The following is a 26,565-nucleotide window of genomic DNA, read 5'->3' as shown; positions in this document are numbered from 1 at the left end:
GTTCAACGTACTGAGAATAAAGGAATTGTAGTGACGATATCTATTGCTTCTAATGTTGAACTGGTGTTTGAAATACGGAGACCGACAGTTGCAGTATTTCTGAAGAGCTGCTGAACGAGCGCGTTTCAATGCTCGTAAACGAAGATTTGACCAGGGAGGGTTTTGCGAAGGTCGTCTGGCAGGAACAGTACGGGAAACAGCATGATCTATTACTGTACAGAAATATTCAACAGCTTCATTAACGTTTGTAGAGGAATCGATAGCATTCCAGTTAGTCTAAGAAAGTAGCTCGTTCAGTGCATTGTAATCAGCTCGACGAAAATCGGGATCATGTGAAATGGTAGGCTCTTCATAAACTACTGGAGTTGGCAATCTGAATATGATTTTAATTGCCGGGTCAGCATCGAGATTCGTTAGAGGTTCAATTGGCAAGGAGATAGTAGTTAACGATGTGGCAGCTTCGTTTGCAAAAACGAGATCCAGTAAGCGGTCATTTCTGTTGAGTACATTGTTAACCTGACTGAAACCGTGAAAATGCAAACCATCAAAAAGACATGTTTTGAGATTGATTATAGTCGCCGAAAAGAAGCGAAGGTGTATGAGGGCATGCAGAAATCTTTGGGGGTTTAAACAGCAGATGGCTCATTCATTCGATGTTGGTCTAATCGAAAGTTGACGATGTATTTAGTTTTCTCAAAAAAATCAAGCGATTACTTGCTTCGAAATGTTTTGGCATGACAAGAAAATTTTATCAAGATATCTTCGTGAATAGAACAAGTAGACTCGAATGACAAAGTATTCGTGTACCATTTAAAACACTCCACTGTATGACATTTGTTACTGATGTATTGAAATAGTTGTTCCTAGAGGGAGATTTTTTAAGAGATATGGGATTTGATTTTAAAACCTACACAAAATTTGAGAAAATTGATGAAATCTGATTCATTGAATTCGATATAATTTAAGGTTTGAAAATGATTTCATGCAAATTTTGGCCACGGCTCCGCTTTAGATGGCCCATGCTTGAGGTTCAATTTTGGCACACTATCTCCAACTTATCGGCCGCCCAAACAGTGACTTTTTGGGATGCATTGGTAGATCTTGCAATACTTCTGGCTAGTCTTTACTCCAGATGCAGCAATTTTGCTTGTTGACGTATCCATTTAACCAGAAATGAGCTTGGTCGCTGAACACAATTATCCGATAAAAAAGTGGATCTTGCTCCAACTTTGCGAGCGGCCGTTCATAATTAAATTATATACCAAACATCGGTTCATAATTAAATTGTAGATCAAACTGAACAATTTTGACAATGACACAAGACACGATTCACGCGAGATCTGTCAAAAACAGTGTTGCCAACAAGATACCAGCAAAATAATCACCCTTTATATCTCAAAACTAATCGAGCAATACTCGAATTACGATAATTCATTGTAAAAATCAACCTTATGGATGAATATCGACTCTCTCAAAGGCTAGCTGATCTAAATTGAGGAATTTCGCAAAATAAAGCGCTTATTACATCAAACATATCCGGTTTTTCTTCCTTCCCAGCTGGTGAGCCGTTTTATACGTTTCAAAACAGACGAAAATAACGAAGAATAAATACTATTCCAAGCTCCGCTCGCAAGTTATGAAAACTGAATCCATATGTTCAATCGACAATAGATGCTTCAAAGTCGTGCTTTTCCAATCGTATATTGTGCAGAGAACCTTTAATACCGAAAATGAACGAAAAAAAGCCAGTTTCAGCATTGTAACGTGGATTTATCGCCTTTTTACAGCTCTTAATGGAGGAATTTGGTAGAATTTCGTAATACATGAACTATAGAACTAAAGCAAAATTTTAATCTGATTTTGCAACATTCAAGTGTGAATTTGAAGAGAGTGTTCAGCAAAGAACGTATAAATTGTTGTTTTGAAAATAGATTATAAATCGGATGTTTCCATTTAGTAGAACAACAGACCGTAAAATCAAACATCAAATACATAAAATTCGAGGCAGCTTCAAGTGGAATCACAGAGACAAGTTTTGGAAATTCAAGTTCACTGTATTGCTACAATTGACCTGCGAAATTTAGTTGTTTACCATTAGATAAAAAGATTTAATAATTTTTTTTAGTTGGTTTGACGTAAAGCCGCCATAACTAAGTTCAGTTTTGCAATGACTGAGTGGAAACATACATTGGAGAAGCCAAATGAATGAAAAACTAACAGAAAAGATGATTTAATGGAAAAAGATACGCTCAGAGACAGGACGCGTTATTATGCATTCCGTGCATACGCGCTACCATTTAGCCACTCTGAATCTTGTTTTAGTCACTCTAAAACGCCAGTCAGACACAGTAGAAGTGCAACAAGCTTTAAAAATATTTTCAGTAGCAACATTATGGCTTATCGAACATTATGGAAAGTTCAGTGAGAACAAAATGCTCGATTCAACATATGCACAAAAAACGATGTGAAACATGACTCATTCAAGCTTTTGGATCTCCAAATCTTCAAATAATCAGAAGAATGTTCCGCTTGAGTCAATTCGTTCTGAAGGTGGCTGATTCATGTCGGGTTCTCGGCCTAAGAAATGTTGTAGAATTCTATTGCTTCTGGGTCTGGGAATCCAAAAGCGAAATCGTTTCCCTCAGTTCGAACTAATAATTCTGGCGATTCGTAATCACTGCAGCGATTCAATTAAAAACGACTCAAAAACTCTCTAGTATAAATGCTGCTGAGTGCCACTATTTACCCTTCCTGTTAGCCTCTTTTGATTCTTTTCAAAAACAAACGAAAGTGAACCTCTCGAGTAAACATTTTTCAACACACTCTGCGACGTCATTTCCTATGATGCCTTGTAAAAATCCAAGGGCAAAGAAGGCAATCAGAGATCGTTTCGCTCGAGACCGCTTTCATTCCATTATCCCAGATAGCGAAATTTTCAGATTCTTCAAAATTCCAGTAGCAAAGTGCATTCAGCATAAAAAAAATGGGAACCATTCACAGCAACCATCATGTAAAAATCTCTCAATCGGATTTGATCAAACTCAATCAATTATGTAATCAACTTAGATTTTTTTTTCGCTCGCGATTCCCGATATCATATCACGAACCATCATCAGAAAGAAAAGCTCTCCGGAAACGGGAAGCAATGAAGCAACGTTGCCAACATTGTCAGACAGAGCCGTTTCATGCTTTGATGCCTAGCTGCTTCCAGCGGGATTGGAAGCAGCCCTTCGGCAGAACATTGAACGAAAATGTAAAAAGTTCTTTGAAATTCACCAGAGACTCCACAGTGGGACACAGATTTTCTCAACTATAGTAAAACCGTTCCGAACAAGCGTATTCCATCAGACCGATAGCTTCATCCCCCTAATCAGATATATGTATGCTGAAACCGATGCTTTCAAAGGAAGGAGTTGACGCGGTGAGAATGCAAAAAAAAATACGGACGAATCTCATTGGGAACGGATTCTTTTCCGAGCCGTTCGCATAACTTTATTACACCCGGTTCTTTGCACTTTGCTGGAAAAAGTGGGTCCTCATCGGAGGAAACAACAGACCGACCGAGATAGAGCTAGAGAGAGAGATAGAGAGTTCCAATCCTCTTACACCGAAGTTGTGATTCATTTTCGCTCGTTTAATAGAGCCCGTATAATCGCTATCTGTTCGTCTCCATATTTATCCTGATGCTTATTCATGGGTTCCAATGTTTTACCCGCCGTTCGGCAGCGATAAAGCTGATCTACAAAGACGCAATCACCACCGGATCAGGCCGACCCATCTGTGTTTCCCCGCCCACCAGGACATCGTCGTTTCTGAATACGAGAATCGTTTAGGGGTCTTTTGCTGGCACACACTTCCGACGGGGAAATAACACCTGATGGAGGTTCCATATACTGACGAAGGGATGTTAAGTGTTTTCCACTTGTGGACTGATTTTCACCCTATTGTTTCCGGATCCTCGAAGGATCGATGGGCTTTGTGTGCTACGAATAGAGGTGTGCCTGCTCAAGTGGCGAAAAACTAATATTCCACCCATTCATTGGTTAACCCTTTCATGCTCAGTTATGAGCTTTTTTGCTTCAAATAAACAAAATCGATAAATAAATCGATTGTTTACAAATGTTACAACCAAATTGTTGGACAGTCTGTACTATTTTCAACTCGGGAAGTAAATGGTAATAATACACAAAATTTTCTCAAAGGACATGAAATGGTTGAGGCATGGGCTAGATTTTGTTCCGAGATTCAACGATAGAACACAATCGATTTATTATTCATGGAGACAGCCGAAAGGACGAAAATGAACAACATTTAAACAGGCACAATGGGGAAAAGGATTAAACCTGCTTTGTGAACACGATCACGTTCCCTGGAACCGTCGGCCTACTAAACATGGTAGGATGGCGAAATTTATTTTTTTGTATGGAACACGAAACTTAAGCTTCAAGCAAACTTTTGTCTCAATTCACCATCCATCACATACGGGAGCACACACAAACTCGTAGAATGCAGTGGCAGACTGTGCTTTTCCGTCCCATTAAGTAAAACGCGCCACCATCAAGTGCAGAAAGCTTACCTTTTGTATCGTTTCACTTTGATAATCCTCTACTTAAATCATAATAAATCCACTTAAACGATTACCATCCTCTGCTCGTTTCTCCACTCAACGTGGCACTGAACTGTCAAGACAGACCAAACAACGTGACTCTCTCGTTTCTGTCGCCGGTTCTAGGCGGAGCCGCCCTCACTTTGCACCATTAGCGAAAAGATTGGCACACAAAAGCACGCGCACTTTTCCATAGCCTACTGCTTCCTTTTTATTTTTATTTTTTCTATTCAACTGAAGGGGAGAGAGCTTCAGTCTCCCGTCGTTCGAATTCTCTTTCTTCCGAGTTACCTCGTCAATCACTGGAGACAGATTGAATCTTTACTGTTTTCGTGCAGTGCACACGGTGCGATTCATCACGGAGCAATAATTGTCTGGAAATGAAGAAAAGTAGAAGGTGATTAGGAATAAATTATTTCTGCTCAGAAAAACAGATGTTGAAGGGGTTAAACTAACGATAAATCATATGGCAAAAACATCTGGCATATTTCGGTAAATTTATTGTTTTTGGTTTTACGTTTCGTCTTCAACGCATCAGCGACGACACGACCAGACACTCCGAAGAAAAATCGGAATAAAAAGTGTTCGTGAGCGATTTACCACCAGTTACCATAAATATAGCGACCCCTTGAAAATGACAAAAACTAACTATTCGAGCAACACTGTTTAAGTTGCTATGAGCTAGTTACCAAGGAGCACCCGAATAAATAAACAAATAGTTTGAAACAGTTGTGGAAAAATTCCACATTTCATGATTATTCAAAATCATTTACAAAAAACTGCAAACAATAATAATTCATTCGAGGGCTGAATTGTATATAAAGTTTGTCAAACGCCGATGCTTGGTGAGTGGTTATCTTCGTATAAATGGATTTCTAAGCGTTTTGTGTTTTTTAGTTCGATCTCAAAAAAAGAAATCATGATGGATCGGTTAGTATCATTACTAGTGAAGTTCTCTGGAGCGAGTTGTCAAAAAGTCTACATTCAATCGGCTGACACCTAGCGAAGTCCGGACAATTCGTTGCGTTTTACAGGTCATTCAGATCCTCAACGCAAAAATGTTCTAGTACAAATACATTTTTATTAAATCTTAAGGCTGGACTTCAAAATAGACGACATAAAAAGTTGAATGTTTTAACGAGGAATGTAAGTATTTCTGGGAACGTTATGAAAGTGATAAATGCTTAGTTAGATAAATATATATTCCCTCTGAAGATAACATACGATAAGTTTTTTATTGCCTTAAACAACCGAAATCAATTTTTTGGTGGTAAATAATTTGCGTTGCCGGTACGGTACGCCACTACGAATTACATATTCGTTATGAGATAAGTACTCCAGAAGTGTCGCGCCATTGACTTCAAAGCGGCATACGACACAATCGCTATGGCAGAATTTATTCTGAAAGAATAAATTGAATACCTACCAGCGGGCCAACTACACTCAACGGTTCCGTTTTAAGTGAGAATCTCTTGTTTATGTTTACATTCCATATGTGGTTTCCAAGGATACTGGTAACTGTTTTTCAAAATCAATAATTTACCAACTTGTGTTGCGAGTTTCAACATTTTTTCAAGCGATTCCGTTTTGACATTACCAGTTACTGAGGGGTAGTTAGATTTGCGATACAGTTTTGATAGTCGAGTGGCAGGTCGTGTCGTCGGCATCAGTGCATAGCAGCTCGTGTTGTACTGCCACGGCACTCAGTTGTTAAACAAAAACCGCTACAAATATATGTAAAATTATCTCTACCTGAGACAATTAAGTTGTGTCGAACCCTAGTGTCTTCACTAATGAAGTTCCGAACTGCCTTGCATTGATGAGCCGAAGACAAAACGTTGGAACAAAAAACTTGAGGGCTGTATGCAAGACACGACCGATCACGATTACATTAAAAATGAAATAATTATTAGGTACCCATAATAATGGATTCACTAAAAGTCACAAATTACAAACTACTTTTAGTGTTTACATTTTTGGCGAATGAGCAAAATGACAATTAGATTCTTTCAGAACAATTGATTCTACTCTATTTTGATGCCTTCAACAAATTTTTAGATTTGAAAATTTTTGGAAAGTATCCTTTAAATGAAAGTCAATTTTGATGATTTCAAAGTTACTTAAAAGATCAATTTTGGATACATACCTCAACATATAAATCTGGACAAATGAAACGAATTTATATCATAATAATTGTCAATTCAGAGAACGTACAATCTCAATTATTTCATAAACAGCAATTAGAGAAGATTTTAAATATTTTGATCGAAAAATGTGAATGTGAAAAATTTGAATAACCGTCAACCAATAAACTCAGTAATAGTGTAATTTTAATGATCCTTCGTTAAAAAGCGTCGATAATCTTCGGAAAGTGTCTGAAAATAGAATGGCAGCAATACAAGGAAGAAAATATGTGACATATTTTGTTACTTTAATTGATTTTCACTTTTGCATATTAAGGAACCACTGCATACGCAACCAAATTCCTTAATTTTGTTCATATTGTAACTTGATTTTATTAATACATGAACGAATTTGTCATTGTTACAACGCATGTAGTGATAAGACACTTGTTGTTTTGGTGTAAATGATAATTTAACTGAAACTGGCGGTAACCCGAGTTTAGTAAGGATTTAAATGATACATGTAAAATCGCAGATCAGCTTGTCTTAAGTTTATCTCTAATAATGTACTTTGTTGCATCTGATAATTCTATATATGTGAGTCTGTGCAACTTATTTGCACTAAGTTCTGAATCTTTTATTCCTGGTGGGACAACAGCTTGTTCAAATCGATACTGCATAACGATTTACATTGCATTATTTGTGCTACACTTAGTCTGGATCCCTTCTATAAGATTCTTGGAAGCAAGATTATACCAAAATATTATGCTTTATACGACTAAATCAATTTCTAACTATTCGGTTTACACGATTATTGTTTGGTTTAATAATAGGGTCTGAGGGATTATGCTGAGAGATAGTTATTTGTATTTAGACACATTTAATGAAAAAGAATTATCTATGATTATCATCATAACACAACTTTATACTGAATATATTTGCGCGCCACAGTGTAGTGTTCGTATGTAAATGGAGATTTCAGTATGCAAACTACCCGTTGACAAATTAAAACATTTTTAATCTTTTTCGAATCAAGTTAAATGAGGAAAATTTATCAATAAATCACAGAGAAACAAGCGCTTCAAATTAGGTTCGAAAAATCTATCGCCGATAATTCTAAGTTGGCCTGCTAGTTACCGGAGAATCAAGATTAGCCATGGGTAAACTAAAACAGAAATGTATTCCGGCATATATTTATAGATTCCCTTTTGTGCTATAGTTCATACTGCGCAAATCGGACGAGAGCTTGACATCATTCACGACTGCAACTGTCATTGGCTCGTGAAAACAGGTCAACTTAATCCAACTTTTTCAATGGTATGCAATTGAAATACTTAAATGACGTTACCGCAAAGGTTTAAGTTAAATGTTTTCGAATCGATTGGTAGTTAAATTATATAAATTCATCAACAAATAACTGAGTTCTAATCGTTCAAAATTATGACAGGAAAAGGTTGCGCGATTATTTTTGCATTTTTTTTTTAAATTGACACCCAAGCCTCGTACAGTGAAGATTTAGCTAAAGCGACAATCCAACGAGCGAGCGCATATACAATCTAGTCATCACCTCACTGAACGAGCTACTTGTTCTGAAATCAAGAAATGATTTGCAGCATATATTTATAGATTCCTCTTCGAAATACGCAGAATGATGCGTTGTTTTTATGCATGCCCAAAACCTCCTATGCCGAACAAGAAAATGACGTCAATTTGGTCAGCTGGGATTGGTGGATGAAAACATAGGTCAATTCTAACCATGTTTTCAATAGTATACTATTGAAATACTGATACGACGTCATCATACATGTTTAAGTTAAAAGTTTCCGAATCGATTGGTTGTTAAATTATAACAATCCATCAACAAATGACTGAGTTATTAACGTTCAAAATTATGACGCAAAAAGGTTACGCCGCTATTTTTGAAACTTTTAACTGACCCCGGCCCCGTTTAGTGAAGAGTAAGGCATTTTTAATGCCAAAAAACCTGAACAGTCATGTGCGCTTGGTATGAACCCTTAGATAACTATTTATTGTTAAACTGTCTTAGAAAAGAATGAGAAGTTTTTTTTGGATTCCACGATGGAAAAACTATTTTTTTATGATACTAAAGTAACAGTGAACGACCCGATGCCGGTATTTCGTATTTCATCAGTGTCTTTATAAGTCTGGTTATTGTTGTTATGGAGCAATGAGTCAAAATTGTTTGTGAATATTGTGCATGGTCGGTCTGTAAATATTATAGAAATTGTGCAAAAATTCTCTGTCGAAGACTTAAGGTGAAATATAGCAAAATGCGCGCCTTGCGTTTTTGGTCCATTATTCAAAAACTAGACTGATTTTCGAAAAACCAAAAGCACTTAAGTTTTCACAATTAAATTAATCACAACTAAGTATTCTTAGAATGTTGGTTTTTGAAATGTATAAACAGTTACTGTTCCGTTCCACGGTGATGATTTTAGAACTGAAAAATTGTGTTGGTTGCAAAATTATAACAGACTGTTGAAGTATTAAAATTTTTACAATGAGTCAAATTATTAAACAAAGAAGTTCCATTCATTTCTGTGTGCGGAATCAAATTTCTGGTGTCGAAACGTTCAGAATGTTGCAAAAGGCCTTCGGTGATAATTATATGTTGGGAGAAAGTGTTTTTGATTGGTACCAGAGCTAAGAAAAGTCATTTTCATTGACTCAAAATAGACGAAAATGAAGAGAAATTAATGTCACTCTCAGCTTCGCTTGCAAACTATGAGACCGAAATCCATGTCCAGTCAACGACATAAGCGGATCAGTTCTTTCTTTCATTTGCCCTTTCAGTCATTTGTTGTTTTCAGTGAAAATCCCATAGTATGCACAGTGGCGTACAGAGGAAATCTGGCGCCCGGGGCAAAATAAAAGTTTTGCCGCCCCCATCGTTGGATTAGTGAGCAAAAAACAAAAATCCGGAAAACCGCAAAGATCTTCGGTACCCCTAGGTACGCTACTGAGTATGCAATGTCGGTATTCAACCGAAGCTATGAGAATCGAAATTGACATGAAAAAAATTCACAATTACTTTTACCCGTTGGTGCTCGAGTTTGTAGTAGTTTTGGTTTCCAAAGAGGTACTGGGATGTAATTACTTCGATTTGTCATATTTTAGTCTTTCTTTATAGCCAAGCGTCACAGATTTTCAATACATCGATAAAAGAATGAGAACTGAAATTCTGCTGATGCTCCCTGCAAACGTTATAAAGCAAAGAGTGACGTTGGCAATTATTCTCTCTCATTTTTTCAATGAGAAACAAAAATGCTTCGTCTCTCTTTGTTTATTCTGGTGTCAGTCATTTACGAATGAGACAGAAAAATATTGAAAATGAGGTTGTTGGAATGGTTTCTTTCATTGAGAATGCGTTACAATTTTAAGCTCTGATTGGTAAAAGTTGTTCAAAGAGGGTCGAGAATGAGTTGACGACGATCCACGTCCAAATCAAGGTAATGTTTTTTTTTATTATAGAGGTGTAACGCCCTCTGAATTCCTTCCGACCAGACAAACTGTCAACGAGGAATACTATTTGGGTGGTATGCGTAATTTACGCGAAGCTATCCGTAAAAAGAGGCCGGAATTATGGGCCGACAATTCTTGGTTTTTTCACCACGATATTGCCTCGTCGCATACTGCATTGATTCTTCGTGATTTGTTCGCCGAAAATTCCACCAATATCATTCCGCAACCACCGTATTCGCCTAATTTAGCTCCGTGTGACTTCTGGATATTTAGCAACTACCGCTCCGGGGAAACCGTTTTGAGTCAATTGAAAGTATCAAATGTGAATCGCTACGCGCATTGAAGGCTATTCCGGAAATTGACTTTAGCAATTGTTTCGAGGATTGAAAAAACGTTAGCACAAGTGTATTGGGGTCGGGGGGATTACTTTGAGGATGAGGAAATAGATTTGGAAGAATATATTATAGTAGTGTTATATTCTCGTTGATTGATAGTCCAATACTCAGCAAAATAACAGGGTGACTACTAATGAGATGACTGTTGGTACAATACCTCTTTTAGAGCTTTCTAAAAATGCAGCTTCAAAAATTTATATTCCAACAATTGTTACATTAAATTTTATCTGAGAATGTTCAACGGTTTTTGATAACGTTCGGATGGGCTGTGACAAACATTTCCGGTTCAGAAGACGAAATCTTCTAGGAGATGTAGCATATAAATCGCACTTCTTCTATTCGCATTTTTTCCTCATAGAAGGTTTAATGATCAAATTTGAATATATTATTGGATCCGCGAATGTTAACGAATAAGCGACGGAAGCATTGAAGTACGCTTTTGTAAATTACTCGAATTAGTTCCTTGATTTTTTTCGAATAAAACTCTACTCGAATCGCAGGAGGAAGTCATTATCACACTATTTTAATTTCGGTTTACGGGTTCGCCATGAAAAGTGCATACCACAAGACTCCAGACGCGTATACAAGGGGTTGTTTTGGGGGTTCAAACACCTCACGAAAAATAATACCTGTCTCTACCTGACTTGAATGAAACTTTCTGAACATGTAGACTTTGTGTCAACATGTCACTTTGCATACTTTGGTTCCCCAAAATTGATTGATTCTGTCTTTTGAAAAGGGCTAAACATTTTTAATCATTTTTTTCAAAAAGTTATCGTCAAAAATGGTAAATCTTACAAAAAAGATTTATATCAGTGATTTTTTAAAAATTCAGACAATTTTTTCAGTAAAAATACTAAAACAAATCCTTATTGAGTCCTACACTGAACAAAATTGACTTTAAAATTTAAAATCGATTTACCTAACAAAATCATTATTGGTTTTGATAAAATTCTGTCCCAAGGTAGATAATTCCCTACCAACCGATCGTGCATTACATGATTTGCACGTTCAACGAAAACAATGTTTTTAAAACAAAAACTATTTCCTGTCCGAAATGAGTTCTTTGTCCAGTGTCTTTTTATTGAAAACTAAACTAATCAGAAAGTCATAATCATCCAAGATTTCAATAAATCCCTATTTTTGAGAAAATTTCACCGAACACCCTGATATTTGCTGAAAATATCAGTGCTGGATAAGAAAAAGTTTTTGTTCGAAAAACTGTTTTTCGCTTCAAAACGCCTATTTTACATTATATGGAAAAAATAATGGACAAAATTTCATTCAAATAAAAACGGTGGTTTTTTGTACTTTGACTTCAAATTTTTAAGATCGATTTTTTTTCAGTGTGAAAATCGATTAGTAATTTTTTTCTGTTTTTTTTTTTGTTCGAAAATTTATTTATTTTGAAAACATCACCAGCACATGATAATGACTTGCAGTTTAGTTCAGTTTTCGTGGATATGATTTACCGCGAAATTCGTCATATTAAAGTTAATTATAAAATGAAAAACCCTCAAATATGTGTATAACTTATGACCAAAAAAGAACCGGAATTTTCATTTCCGCACTTGTTCAATCGGTAAACTTTTATTCTCTCAACGTTGGCAACACTTTTATACACATTCTGTCAAATTTTGACGCATATCGTACGATTAGTTTTTGTTTGGCGTCTATACAAAGAAGTTGAAAAATTTTCGTGTGGCGATTTTTATAATGGATGAAAATTTAGAACAATTTAGATATTTTTAGTTTCCCTTGAAAAGGGCCATCAAAAAACGGCCGAATCGTCAGGAAATTTCATAAAAAAATCGTTTGCCTAGTTTCAATTGACTGGGAAAGCCGCACTTCTTCCGATAAAACTGTTTATAACATTTTTAAATCTTTCGATACACGATTACCAACGACCAGGTAGGTTGGTAGCGGAATAAAAATAGAACAGAAGGATGCAAAAATGGAAAAAATATTACAGAAGAGACCCGATCTTTCGGTAGAAAAATAAAGATGTCTCCAAATTTCATGCATACTTCCAACCACCGGTACGAAGTCATTCAAGGTAAAAACTGTATCGAACCATAATTATAAATATAAAGTGACGGCTAAAACCCGGGCTCACAAGTAGTAACGCGAATATACGAGAAAGTCGTCCTACGTGATAATAGACGATGAAACTTATGTGCTGGAGGACTTCAAGCAGCTTCTCGGAATGTCTTTTTACATTTCCAAGCGACGAAACGACGTAGAGGAGCATTTCAGGACGAAGAAAAAGGTCCAGTTTTCCAAAAAAAATATTTGGTTTGGCAGGCAATATGCAGCTGTGGTCATGCAAGGCAAAGCTTCATTACTACCGAAACGGCAAACAAGGAAGTAAATCGCGGAGAATGCCTAAAAAGGGCGATTGTTACCATTCCATGACACTCCATCGCTATTCTGGCCTGTATTGACATCTTGTCACTTGTCTTCACATACCACAATGGCTGTAGTAAATCGGTTAACCCGAAAGATCGTAGTTTCTTCGTGCAGTTTAATTAAGTAACTAAAATTAATTTTAAGATGACTGATAATGGACAATTAAACGAGAAAAAAATGCATCTTGGATTGAACTAACAGAAACTTTTTTCGTTGTTTTAAATTTAATCTGTTCTGATTTTGTCGCGAACAAGCTTTAATATTACATTATAATTGAAATTGTTGTTTTTTTTCTCGAAACTACTACGAATCAATAAATTGTCTTTGATGCGTTAAAATAAAATTTGTGTAAAATCCCTGAAGAATCACTGAGTTTTTTTCCTCTCAATTTTGTATTTAATCCTTAGTCGCCCAATTTGAAGTAACACATGGGCAGAAAAGTCCCGGTCCTAACGCATAGATGGCACTAGTTTTATTGCAGTCACCTTTTTCAGTTAATACTAACCTTTAAAAGACATCGTTTTGAATTACCAAAAAGTGTTGGATTTATATTGCATGAGCATTTGAATACGAGAAAGCTCTGTTCAAAATGGGAGCTGCGTTTGCTCACTGTTCACCAAAAAACGAGAACGTGTTGATGATTCTGAGCAGTGTTTGGCCATGCTTAAACGTAACAAACCGGAATTTTTGCGTCGATATGTGACAATGGATGAAACATGGATTCACCACTTCACTCTGGAATTAAAACGATCATTATCTGAGTGGACAGCAACTGGTGAACCTAGTTCAAAGCACCCAAAAGCACAACAATCGGCTGGAAAGGTTACGGCTTCGGAATTTGGGATGTGCGTGGTGTAATATTTATCGACTATCTTGAGAAAGGAACTACCATTAAGGCCATCGCCCAAGTACAATACGCGCGGATGGTTTTAGGAAATTTTCGATGGAAAGTTTGGAACCAAAACCAAACAAAAAACATGCAGACTTTTGGAAAACTTTTATCTATCTGCAGGGCAAAAATGGCAGAAAAATTCGAAGAATTTTCCAATTATTACACACATTCAAACTGCAGCGGATTTTCTTTAGTTCATAGCAAAATCGATCTTATTCTATGGAAAACTTAGAAAACTGTAGAAAACTAACATTATTTCGTTTATAAATTGAATTAGCATTGTTGCGGAATAATTTGTATATCATTTAGTACTTCCAAATCGTCAAAATACAACGGAATCGGTTATATGAAATACGTTGATTTTCCATGAAACGCATGGAAAGCTTATCCAAAAATGTGTCTGAATGTAATCCTTGCAGCTAGAAAAAAGTTTATTCGAAAAAAATATCATATTCTCGCATTATATTTCCAAAAAATTGTAAAAGATCAGACTCATTTTTCAGAGCTATGCTTGATAACACTGGAAAAATTCTCCGAATTTTTCAGCCATTTTTACCCTGCTGATAGATAAAAGTTCTTTAAAGGTGTGTATGATTTTGGTTTTGGCAAATTTTTCAAAATTTCCATCGAAAACTTTCTAAAATCACCCGCGCGAATTGTACTTGGACGACAGTCTTAATAGTGAATATTATATAGCGTCATAGGAGCGTTTGAAGACTGAAATTGCAATGAAACGACCGCAAAGAAAAAAAATGTTTTTTTCGTCAAGACAACGCACCGTGTCAATAAAAAACGTGATTAATCCACCTAGCAGTGAGATGATACCTTTTTTTATCAATCCGCATGTGTTTTTTGCATGGATATTCTTCGGTGTTTTTGTTCTCATGCCATTATTTTAATTATCGTCATTTTTAACGGCAAATTGAGATTTTAATCACTCATTACCCTGTAAGGTCGAAACTGCAAATCGTATCGAATTTCAATCTTAACGTGTGACAATCGATTGAACATTCCATGAGATGTCGAAGTAAGTTCCACTTTAGAGTTTTTCGTCATTATTTATGGTACTTCCAAAGCCGGTATTCAGGAACTAGCATAACCCAAAACGATTCGAATGGCCATAAATTAATACGCTAAACAATTTACATCTTCTATATCGGTATGCATTTTAAAAACTCATCATCTGTAACTCCAGAACCGGATAAAATTCACCAATTTTGGATGGGACCATAAGTCCTTTAATTTGAATTTCTGTTTTTGAAGTTCTATTTGACCTTTTTGAAAAAATGATTAAGCTTTGAGAAACGAATTGAACTTCTAAAATCGGTGTAGCCGAAATCAGTTAAATTCACCTGAGTATCGCTTAAACTGAAATAAATTTATTTCGTAATCGACTATCCAAATCAGCAAACCCGATCAACCTGATTAATTTATGTGAAATGAACATTTTTATACTAATCACCCTGTATCTCTTGAACCAGAAATCGGATCTGACTAAATTTTATAGGATTTTAAGACCTCTCATTTGAATCATAGATGATTCTTAGATTTCATTTGAATTTTAGATCGGTTCAGTCATCTACGAGAAAAATGAATTGCATTATTTTAATTTCGTTTCATATATCATCCTGTGGTTCCGCAATCAGAAGTCAGATCCAAACGTAATTCAGGAACCTTGTTTGGGAGTATACTACTTTTCATATGAATCTGAGTTTGTAGCCATCTCCGAGAAAATTGAGTGAAAATATTTGTCACACACGCATTTGCTGATCTCGACGAGCTGAGTCGTATGGTATATGGAAGTTATGTTCTTCCAGCTTTTATTGCTGTAAGTAGTTTAAATCAATATAATTATGGAATTGCTATCAACTCGAAAATGCTGATATCATATGGTTTACATATGCCATATTCGAACGATTATGTTGCCAAAAACGAACCGTGCTAAAATCGGTCCAAGGCAAATTGTCATGAAAAAGGATGCTGAACACAGTCTTTTTGTTACTTAGAAACAATTGTATGTCACAGTATAAAAAATCGTGCTTTCCGTTGCTCCCAAGCATTTCTTTGCCAGACAGCGCTCAAGACTTCTACTGCTGGAATAAGGGGAAAAGTCGTTTACACAAAAATTTCGATATCTCCGTTAAAAATGGATGGATTTTAACAATCTATGGCTTGTTGAACAGGTATTACTGTGCGGAATCTAAGTCTGAAAATATATTCTGTTTTCAAGGTCAATTGTGACAGATACTGTCAAAAAACATAAAACTTCGTATAACTCAAAAAGTAAACATCCGATCTCAAAACCATTCAATAGCGTTTTGGGTGACGGGGAGACCTTTCATTTGCGACTAGTTTGATCAAAATCGGTCCAGCCATCTCTGAGATCTCGACCTCTTAGTTGACAACACACATACAGACACACACACATACACACACACACAGACATTTGCTCAGTTCGTCGAGCTGAATCGATTGGTATATGTCATTCGGCCCTTCGGGCCTCGGAAAAATTTTCTAAAGTTTGAGCGAATTCTATACCTATTTTTTATATATATGAAAAAAGGGAAAAAATGGCAAAACTACATCAATTGAACTTCGAATTGCTCTCACATCCACCGTATTCGCCAGATTTGACTCCCAGCGACTACTGGCTGTTCGCCGGTAAGAAATTTCGCAGGAATGAAAAGGTTATTACTGGAGCTGAGACCCATTTTAAGGTAAACGACAAATCTACATTCTGCAAATGTGGTATTGAAATGTTGAAGCGGCGCTGGAATTATTTCGTTGCTTTTGATGGAGATAAAGTTGATGAATGAAGTTAATTTTGAACCAAACAATTTCGTTCTCTTTGTTAGATCCGGGACTTTTCAGCCGATGTGTTATTATCTGCTCCCTGTCACGCGATTCTTCAACATTTTGGTAGCAGGAATATTTAAATCAAATTAAACAAATGATTGCACCATTTCTTGAATTTACTACAGTCACATAAATGGAATCCGTAGATTCGAAAACCTTTACTTTCGATCCTTGCTCCATCATGCTATCAGTTTAATTTGTTTTAATTGTGGTATATTGTTCTTGGAAGTCCATTTTCGATCCAATATGCATTAACTTGCAGGTTCCAGCATCGGTTAAACCAATTACAGTAAATCTCAAAAACCATCAACGGAACAGGGAATGGCCGGTCCGGTCCGGAGTTGTATCACCATAGCAAACAATAACAACTTTTTCCCCGGATTCCCGTTCCGACAGCCGACAGCACAATACCAATTCCGAACTAATAACCATAGCAATGAAACCGATACCGATTCAGTCTCGAATATGGTGATTGTAACTGACCTTTTGCTCTTTAATGTACTACTGTTCAGCATTTTCTCTTTATGCAGTTGTTGTTGAAAAACGCAATCTTTCGGCGAACTGAGGGTACGAGCTGACTTCAATGTCAGATGCTCGTAACATTTAACGATTCCAGTAACTAATCCAAACGATTCACTTCAAAATTTTAAAGGAACGTTTTACAGTTACATAAATCTATGGAGTTGAAGAAACGAACTGAAGATTGAATCACGTAGTTGGTAATCGAATCATTTCAAGTTGCCTTTAAACTAATCTATCAGGTGTAAAGTTATGTTCGACCTTGAAAACGGAAATCGTTGGCTTGAAAAAGACTCACGCTGACTACAAATGAGGTTGTTATTTTCACACTTCGGATCGTGAAAGTGTTTCAGTGGGGGTAAGTTATTTTTCACCTAATGCAAAAGGACGTATTCAATGAGGTACATTAATATGAACTGATTTAATTACGCCATGTTTGCCATAGTAATTTACCGCAAGCGAAATCCTTTTCAAGTATATAAATTGCCGAATCCGTCACATCGCACGTCAGGACATTCTATGATCGATTACGCAAACATAATGGTAGAAAACGATTTAGTGTTCGGATAATAGTTCATCATGAGTACCTTGTTTATTCTCCCCGTCCCCCACGGCAGAACGAACAGAGAGCGTATCATCGTACGCCAATCTCCTTGGGGACATTTTCCCTTTTCAACTGCGCTCTGATTTATGACTTAATCAATTTTCCCAAGCACGCATGAACCCTTTCCACCCCCTCACACAGAACTGGGGCTCTGAGAATGAGATGTGGTAGAAGACGCACGGATGCTTAGTGAAGTGTGAGCAAGCTTATGATTATCTCTATTACCCGCGTTGTGGCACGAATCTGGTCGTTTGAGTTTGACCTCTCCCGTTAGCACGTCTCTAACTTCCAGCACAACGGAACATATGGAGGATGCGAACATGCGAGGGCGGAGTATGTAAATGTTAATTAAGAATGTCGCTTCAAAGCAGCTTTGATTTATGCGGTTACGGCAATAATTTGACACCGCATAGCAGCATTTTTGGACCATGTAGTCATTATATATCTGGTGTTGCATTTTTTTGTTTTTAAAATAGCTTAACACCTAGAAAACAAGATATACTGAATCCCACGGTTGGTCGTTTTCTAACAATATTAAACTTACAATCCAAATGAAGATCATTTTTATTATTTGGTTCTGTAAACTTGCTTCGTTCAAAACTGGTCACAAGTCAAACGAATGGAATAGGAATGTAGTTTTCAAAAAAAATTGAACTATTCATTTTAGTTTTAGTATTTTTAGTTCTTTTCAATAGGCCAAATTGCACGATTTACACAGCACAACAAAAACTAAAAAAAGGGGACGGGTATAGCGTGATTGGTAAACCGATGCCTTTCACGCAGCCCACCTGGGTTCGGATCCCAACCCTGCGCATATTTTTTCTGGCGAATAACTTTCAGGTTAAAACCTCTGTAATCGAAACAAAAATAAACTAATCACATCAGAAAAGTCTATATAATCGCTTCTGAAATATTTTGTAGAACATGTCCATGCCTGGTCTTTAGCCAAATGTTTTCATGCAAAAAACGATCGATACTACTACAATGCGTCTTCTTCTGTTCATGTACTAGTATTCGATTTTGGAACGTCAGTTTCAGGAAATATCGAAATCATTTGTCCTTTATACAATACTGTACCCTTCATCGAGCTAGCCAACAAATCATTCTAAGAAAAGTTCATCGATCTTAAATCCTGATGATGATAATTTTTTTTATGATGAAATTCCAACAAATTCACAGACGAAATTTTCTTCCCGCCCCGATAACCAATAAGCCTGTACAGGGCCTGCCAGCTAACTTTTTTTTTTGAACTAGCGGTTATTTCGACATTGATAACCTTAATGTCACCTCTGATTTGACAGAAACTTAGTTTTATCCTTCCGCTGAACAAAAAAAAAAAAACGCTTGAGGAACGCGTGAAAATAGTGCAGTTTTACTTTGAAACTGGACCAGCTTGAAGAAGACGCTGATTTTTGCCAAAAAAAAACATCTTCTCGGATAAGGCACATTTTCATCTCTGCAGGTATGTTAATAAGCAAAATTGTCGCATCTGGGGGACGCAAAACCCGCACGTTATCATGGAGAAGCCGATGCATCCCCAGAGAGTGACGGTTTGGTGCGGATTTTGGTATGGCGGCATCATTGGGCCATTTTTTCTCGAAAATGAGGCAGCAGCAGCCGCCGCCACGGTTAATGGCGAGCGCTACCGCGCCATGCTTAGCGATTGGTTCTTCCCGTTACTTGAAGAGGAAGACTTGGACACCATTTGGTTCCAACAAAACGGGGCTATGATCGATCTACTACGCACAGTCTTTGAAGATCGAATTATCAGTCGAAATTCGGATGTCGTTTGGCCGCCTCGGAGCTGTGATTTGACGCCGTTAGACTATTATCTTTGGGGGGCTGTCAAAGATAAATGTTATGTGGACAAGCCAAAGACTATTCAAGCCTTGAAGGACAACATCCGTGCAGCCATAGCAGAAATAAAGCTGCATACAATCGAAAATGTACTAAAAAACTGGACCGACCGTATGGCATACTGCAAGGCCAGCCGAGGCAGCCATTTGAATGAAATTATATTCCACAATTAACCGGAAGGATTGTACTTTAATATGAAAAAAAAATCACTTTGAAATCGGATGAACCGTTTGTGTTTTATTGCTCATAAAGGGCTATTTTAATGCCATTATTAGTGCTTACTGGTTACCTGGGCGGTCAAGTAAAAATTCTCAATCCGTTTATATTTATTTTCGTCGATAAATTTGGCGAAAATTTCCTGATTTGGTAAGGTATCTGTAGATTGTGTTACAAACCAGACCATATTTCAATAAGAATAAGTCTAAATATCAATACACTGCAGCCTTTTGTCGTGAATACGACTTACTTTACTATGGGGCGCCTTTTCAAAATTTACCCTCTGAGAGAGTGATAAGTTTTTGATCGTGAATATCTCTTGTTGTATCTAACGAATCACATAATGTTTGCTAAATGTCATCGGGAATATGATCACAATTTAATGATAAAATTTTCACTTGTGTGACACAATCTCAAATAATTCAAAATTAAACTTTTCTGAAATGTTTGGTATAAACGAGTATCGAAGAGGATAATTCATAAGGTACGTTTGCCTTTCTCGTATTTTTAAAGCGCATAACTCAGTGATCTGTGAAAGGATTTATATAATCTAACTACCAATAGAATCGAAATTTTTCAACTTAAACGTGTATAGCAACAGCATTGAAGTATTTCAAAAGTACACTATTGAAAAACCTGTTTTAATTAACCCATGTCAACACCAGCCAATCAGAACGCGTTCTGAGGAAGAGAACAAAATATCTGCTGCTGTACAACAAATCGTTCGAGAAAAATGTTCCGAACAGTGCTTAATATCGTAGTGTCTTCCATAATTTGGTCCTTCTGAAAGGCAAGAATGAATCCCGTACAGCATCCTGATAATTTCTTTCCATGAAATTCAAATCCAAAATGAAATAATTGACATTAAAATTCCATATGCTGCTATTTTTAAAGTCGTTAGGACCGCCCATTAGTGAAAAAGCTACAAACGAAATCACGTAAAAAGAAACCTCTTAACAAAAATTGGATCAGTTTTGATTCTATCGCCACTGCGAGTAGATGTATTGTGTGTCGTTTGCAAAGCTAGTTTCGCTTCAGATAAGAGCGATTACGTCACAGCTGCTAGTCGTTTGCATTCGTGAAGAAACAACGACAAGAGGACAACGGTGGGGAACATCACACAAAATCAGCCACTCTAATAGCTCTACAAGTCTATTAGGATTTCTTATTCACAAATCGAAGGTAAATATCCTCAGTTTAGTGCAAATCTAGAACAGTTTGATTAGATTTGTGCACTTTTCACTGTGTGAAATTTAGAGTAATCGTAAATAATTCTTTGTTTTTGCGAAAAATGTGAAAAAGGAGAATGCTTGCATAACTCATACAATTGATCAACTAATCGATTTATTCGGAAGTGTTAAGGAACATGTCAGTTGTTTTCGTATTCACGACATCCAGTTATGTCTCTGACATTATCCACCCGCCTTTTTTACGCGTTTTTTATGCGATTTTTCTACGTGGTTTTTTCTTACGCGGGTTTCCGAAGTTATGCGGTTTTTTCTACACGAATTTTCAAAGTTAACCGTTTTTTTTTGTTTTGTCTTAGAAATGCATAAAACGTTGAGATCAGATGTAATTCCGAATTTGTTTAAAGTCATTCTAATACCAAGAAAATTTTCAATTTTTTTCAAAAACAAAACAAAAGTTCAGATTGCATTAAATCTTGACCATTCGTGCATTTCCAAGACATTTTATATAAAAAAAGTTTTCAATTTCGGATATCTCAAACATTTTTCAAGTCTCTGAGTCAATTTTTTTTCGAAAAAAACATAAGATTTCATCAGATCTGGACGTTTTATGTATTAAGGCATTTGATTAAAAAAAATGTCATATAAAAAATTGACTCTTAAAAACTTTTCAGTTTTGCGGTGCTTTCCCGAAGTTACGCGTTCTCAAATTCTCTAAGCCCCAAAAGTCGTCTTTTTTCCAAATTTTTTTCTAAGAATACGTTTCATGCATTTCTCTCTCTCAACGTTTCATACATTTCTAACACATTTGGAATAAAAAAATTTTTATTTCGGAAATCTCAAAATTATTCCGTCTTCGATTAAACAAAAAAAAATTTTTTTTGTTGTTGAGACTACACCACGTTTTATGCATTTCTACGATATTTGGCATCAAAAATAAATTTCTTTAGTTTTGCGGTTATTTAACACGGATTTCCGGAGTTACGAAATGTCATTGAATGAAACATCGATTTCCAAGCTCTTATTTTATGTGTATAAAACATCAACCAACGGATGGACGGATGGACGGATGGACGGATGGACGGATGGACGGATGGACGGATGGACGGATGGACGGATGGACGGATGGACGGATGGACGGATGGACGGATGGACGGATGGACGGATGGACTGAAAGTTTTTATGAGAGTGTAAAGTGACGTTCCAAGCCATCAAGAATTACCGATGTATTCCGATAAATGTACTGTTTGGTGCGGTCTACGGGCTTGTTGAAATCCTTATTTCTTTAAAAATAAATTGCCAAGAATGCAAATCGTTACAGAACCATGATCAAAGAATTTTCGTTACCAAATCTTCAAGATATGGATGTGGACGACATGTGGTTTCAACAGGATGGTGCCACTTGTCATACTGCGGTCGAAGCGAGCGACTTATTGAAAGAACATTTCAACAACAACATTATTTCGAGAACTGGACCGGTGAATTGACCTCCGCTGACCAATTTTATACTACTAATCTGGTGAAGAACACATCTAAAAAAATATTTGGGAAATATAAACGCATCCATCATAATCTAAAGACCTCGCCAGATCCCGTTCGACTATCACCTTTTTGCTTCTAGGAGATACTACTTACAGAGCAGCAAAGAAATCGAGAAATGGTTTGTCGAATGACTTGTTTCGAAGGAACAATTTTTTTTCGGTTCGGTATTTATATTTAAAAATATGAACGAAATGAGTAGAATTCAAAGGTGGATACTATAAATACAAAAAATAAAGATTCCTCTCTTAGAAATAACTTTCTCTATATCTAGAAGAACACGACAAATTTCAACTGACTCTCTGATATACCACAGATCAGTTTTAACTTTGAAAATGTCGCTTGCAACTTTGACAACGCTAAGTTTTGGTATTATGTTAGTGTTGTTTGATTTAACCATTTCATATCAACATATTTCACAGCCGATACTTAGCATAAATAATTTTATATAACTAAACCTACTATTCTAAATACATAAGGAATCCTTTCAGATCGGAGCTACGAACGAACACATTTCCAGGTTAGCTCAATGACAGAACAGTTCAACCATTGGAAAAACGCATACTTTACCCCACATTTCAGTTCCGCCACTTCATTATTCTAATGCGTTGAATCTAACTGTCTTTGCGTATTACCAACAAGTTATAATAGGTATATAACAACATTAAAATATATTGATAGGAATAAAAAAAACCTAACAGACATACTTTCGACCATGCGCTCCCATCGTGGGCAATAAAATGTAGTCGCATGGCCAACTATCTGCTAAATTAGATATAATTATATAGCAACCATTCCACCAATTGCCGTCACAATTTTGTACCCGTGCATCTCCAAATCAAATGAATTTCATTTTCAATGACCAGCGCAGTTAACCTCAAACGGATGAACACGATATGACAATACAGTAGTACAGTCACGTTCTTTTTTGGTACAAAATGAATATGTTTACGACAAAATGAATATGTTTGGTTGGAAGGTTGGTAATCTTGTTAAAATTGTTCAAATGATATGTTCTTCATGTTAATTGCTGTCATGCTGTATGAAAACGTGCAAAAATGTTTGCACGTAATTTTGATTTAAAAGAGATAGAAAAATATCAGGTTTCAAATTTTTCCACATACCACACACACACGCAAAGTACAAGCTATCAAATGCCATCAAAGAAACTTTTTTCGGAATGCCCCATCCATGTTGAGAAAATGTTATTTGAAAAAGGCATTTATATATTTGTTAAAATTTTTCATAACTATCGAACCAGACTGTATAAAAAAACTTCTTTCCCTAAAAGTTGTTTCTTCTTAGCCTCTTGACCAGTGCTATAAAACTTCATTAATTTCAATTGAAAACGAATGTGTGCACACACTGACGATCACTGTACTGCAGTAAACTTAGCATTCTAACACACACAACCTTCGCTGTCGCACCGAATCGACATCTTCCCGTCCTTCATTCGTTTCCCTTTCTACCGAAGCTCAGTTTAACCATCGTCATTTTATCTCTTGAAGTAACAAAATATCTCTTACAATTCAATAAGAGTGAGGTTCATGTAAACATTCGAATTTGTTCAAGATAATGGATGATAGGTAAACCAGTTATGATAACTGAAATATCGATCACAAAATAAAAATAAATTAATTTTTATTATTTTTACGTTTCCTTTGACTCATCAGTGCAGAGCAGTTCAAATTAAACTACTTAGTGCTAAACTCAACAGTTCAATTTGAATCGCTAAGCAGACGTAAAGTTTCTGCTATTTCCAGAACCTTTTTTGTTTTGCAACGGAGTGCAATATCTTTTCTGGCGTGCCGAACGAAAACGTGTTTTCGACTATTTCTGGCCGATGCAAGTTTGGTCATTTAGGGGTTAGCCAAATTTTATGCTAGGGCACATAACCGTTTTTATTATTTTTACGTTTCGTCTTTGACTCATCAGTGCAGAGCAGTTCAGCAGCATAAATTAATTGTTCCCTCTTTCGGTTTTCATTTTTAATAGTTCGAAACATATCTCAATACATCTCAAACAGTCGAAACTATCGATTTTAACTTTCTGCTGGGACGGGTATAGCGTGATGGGATAGTCGATGCCTTTAACGCAGCCCGCCTGGGTTCGATTCCCAACCCCGCACATAGGGTCAGAAAGTTTTTCTGGTCCGAAGAGGCGAATGACCTAAGATGTTAAAGTCTCTATAATCGAAACAAAAAAAAAAAAAACTTTCTGATGAATATTGAAAACTCAAATGAGAACCGCCACCCTCTATTTATCATTATGGTCGGAGAGGATTCGTACTAGCTCACTACCCACAGTGAAGACAAAGAGACGATGACACAGATGGACTACTTGGTATTATAAACTGAGCAAGCAAAACTTCAAGTGACTAGATACGGTTATTCAATGGAGAATGAATTCTGGGAGCTTCGGTAACAAAAGTAAAATAAATGAACAAGGGATAATATTCGATTGAAATGATGTTTTACCGCACTGCTCTTGAATTTGTTAGACCATAACTTTATTGAGAAAATTTAAATAAAAAAGTTTTGAAGAAAAACTGTTATTTTACGAAGCATTCTAACACAGGACATCTAAACCGTTCGAATATAAAAACGATTCGAGATACAGATCTAATATCTTCAACAAATTTCCCTAAAACTGATTATTGCAAATTATTGTGAAAGAATGAATTGTTCAAGGATTGCAAGGAGTATTATTTGGTACCAAATACTCCCCTGTAACGAAATCTTGCAAAGTTACAAGAATTATCTGTGTTCGTCATGGAATTCAGATCAATTAGACCCTCGACCCCATTCTCTCCTTGTTAGGTACACTTGCTACACATTTCCCCTGAAAATACTCCTTGAACCTCCTCTGAGACGAGAGTGTTAGTACAGATAAGTCAAGAAGTCTCAATTCTCGTCAAATTCGATCAGTTTCACCTGAAATACTCCTGCGTCCCTACTTGTTACTTCTTCCACCCACATGTGAATATTTTTATGATTACTTTCCCAGTTTAATATAAATATCTAGCCAAGTTTGGTTGGAATCATGCGTACGTTTATTTGTGTGGCCCAGGAGACACAATACACACAAATGTATCACATTACCAATACACATGGGTATGTGTGATGGGTTCATTTTCATATATAGCAAACGTTGAATTCTAAATGATGGGAATCAAAGTGTAATATTTTTTGTAGCGGTTTCTGGTGACGTTACGGGATTTTGAAGAAAAATTTGAAGAAAAAGTGAAAATATTTATTTCTTTTTTAAATTTAAATTTAATTTGAAGTTGAGATTTGTATAAGAAAAATACAAAGCGCCAATTCGTGTTAAATTCACGCAACCAAACGACGAAACGCACCATAACAACCATTCACTAAATGACTGATTGATCGCAAACTAAGGTAAACAAACCAAACTGTACTATACTTTTTTGGAAGGATGCAATTCAGCCGACTACTGAACGGCCCAACTGTTGCATCTGTGTCTTCTCCATCAGCCAAGAGGCTCCAAATGTTCACATTTCACCAAACTGTTTCACTTACACACTTCACTGTTTTTCTACGTAACGGCGCCTGCAAGGTAGGCCACGGTACAACCGATTTGCACCACAGACGAGATGAACATTTTCTCTTTTCCAGTGGCACGCAGTTCGTTCTCTACGGAAAACCAACAGGCGATAGGTAATCAAGCGCTAGTGTTTTTTTTTCTGAATCTGACAATTCATTTGTTACCATTAGTGAGATTGCCTTCGACAGAATTGAAATGCAGCATTTTTATTGTTGTTTTTGTTCGCGTTATTTCACTGAATCACTGAATCAGTTTGTGTGCATTGTGCTGTATGCCAAGTGAATCGAAGCTCTGACATTGATCAAAATTGAG

At 36.5% G+C, this 26,565-nt stretch overlaps 1 protein-coding gene across 2 annotated transcripts in view; it reads right to left on the bottom strand.

Moving 5' to 3' along the window:
• LOC131435237 (uncharacterized) overlaps positions 1 to 26,565 on the bottom strand; it is a 401,022-nt gene that overhangs the window by 340,413 nt on the left and 34,044 nt on the right. For both annotated transcript variants that reach the window (XM_058602906.1, XM_058602907.1), the window contains exon 2: positions 4,577 to 4,980. The gene's annotated coding sequence lies outside the window, so the exon portion shown is untranslated. The remainder of the gene's footprint in view (positions 1 to 4,576; positions 4,981 to 26,565) is intronic.

This window comes from Malaya genurostris, chromosome 3, assembly GCF_030247185.1.
Source record: "Malaya genurostris strain Urasoe2022 chromosome 3, Malgen_1.1, whole genome shotgun sequence".
Taxonomy (NCBI): Eukaryota; Metazoa; Arthropoda; class Insecta; order Diptera; family Culicidae; genus Malaya; species Malaya genurostris.
Note: the sequence above shows the minus strand (reverse complement) of the source record. Positions and strands in the feature narration are given on the sequence as shown.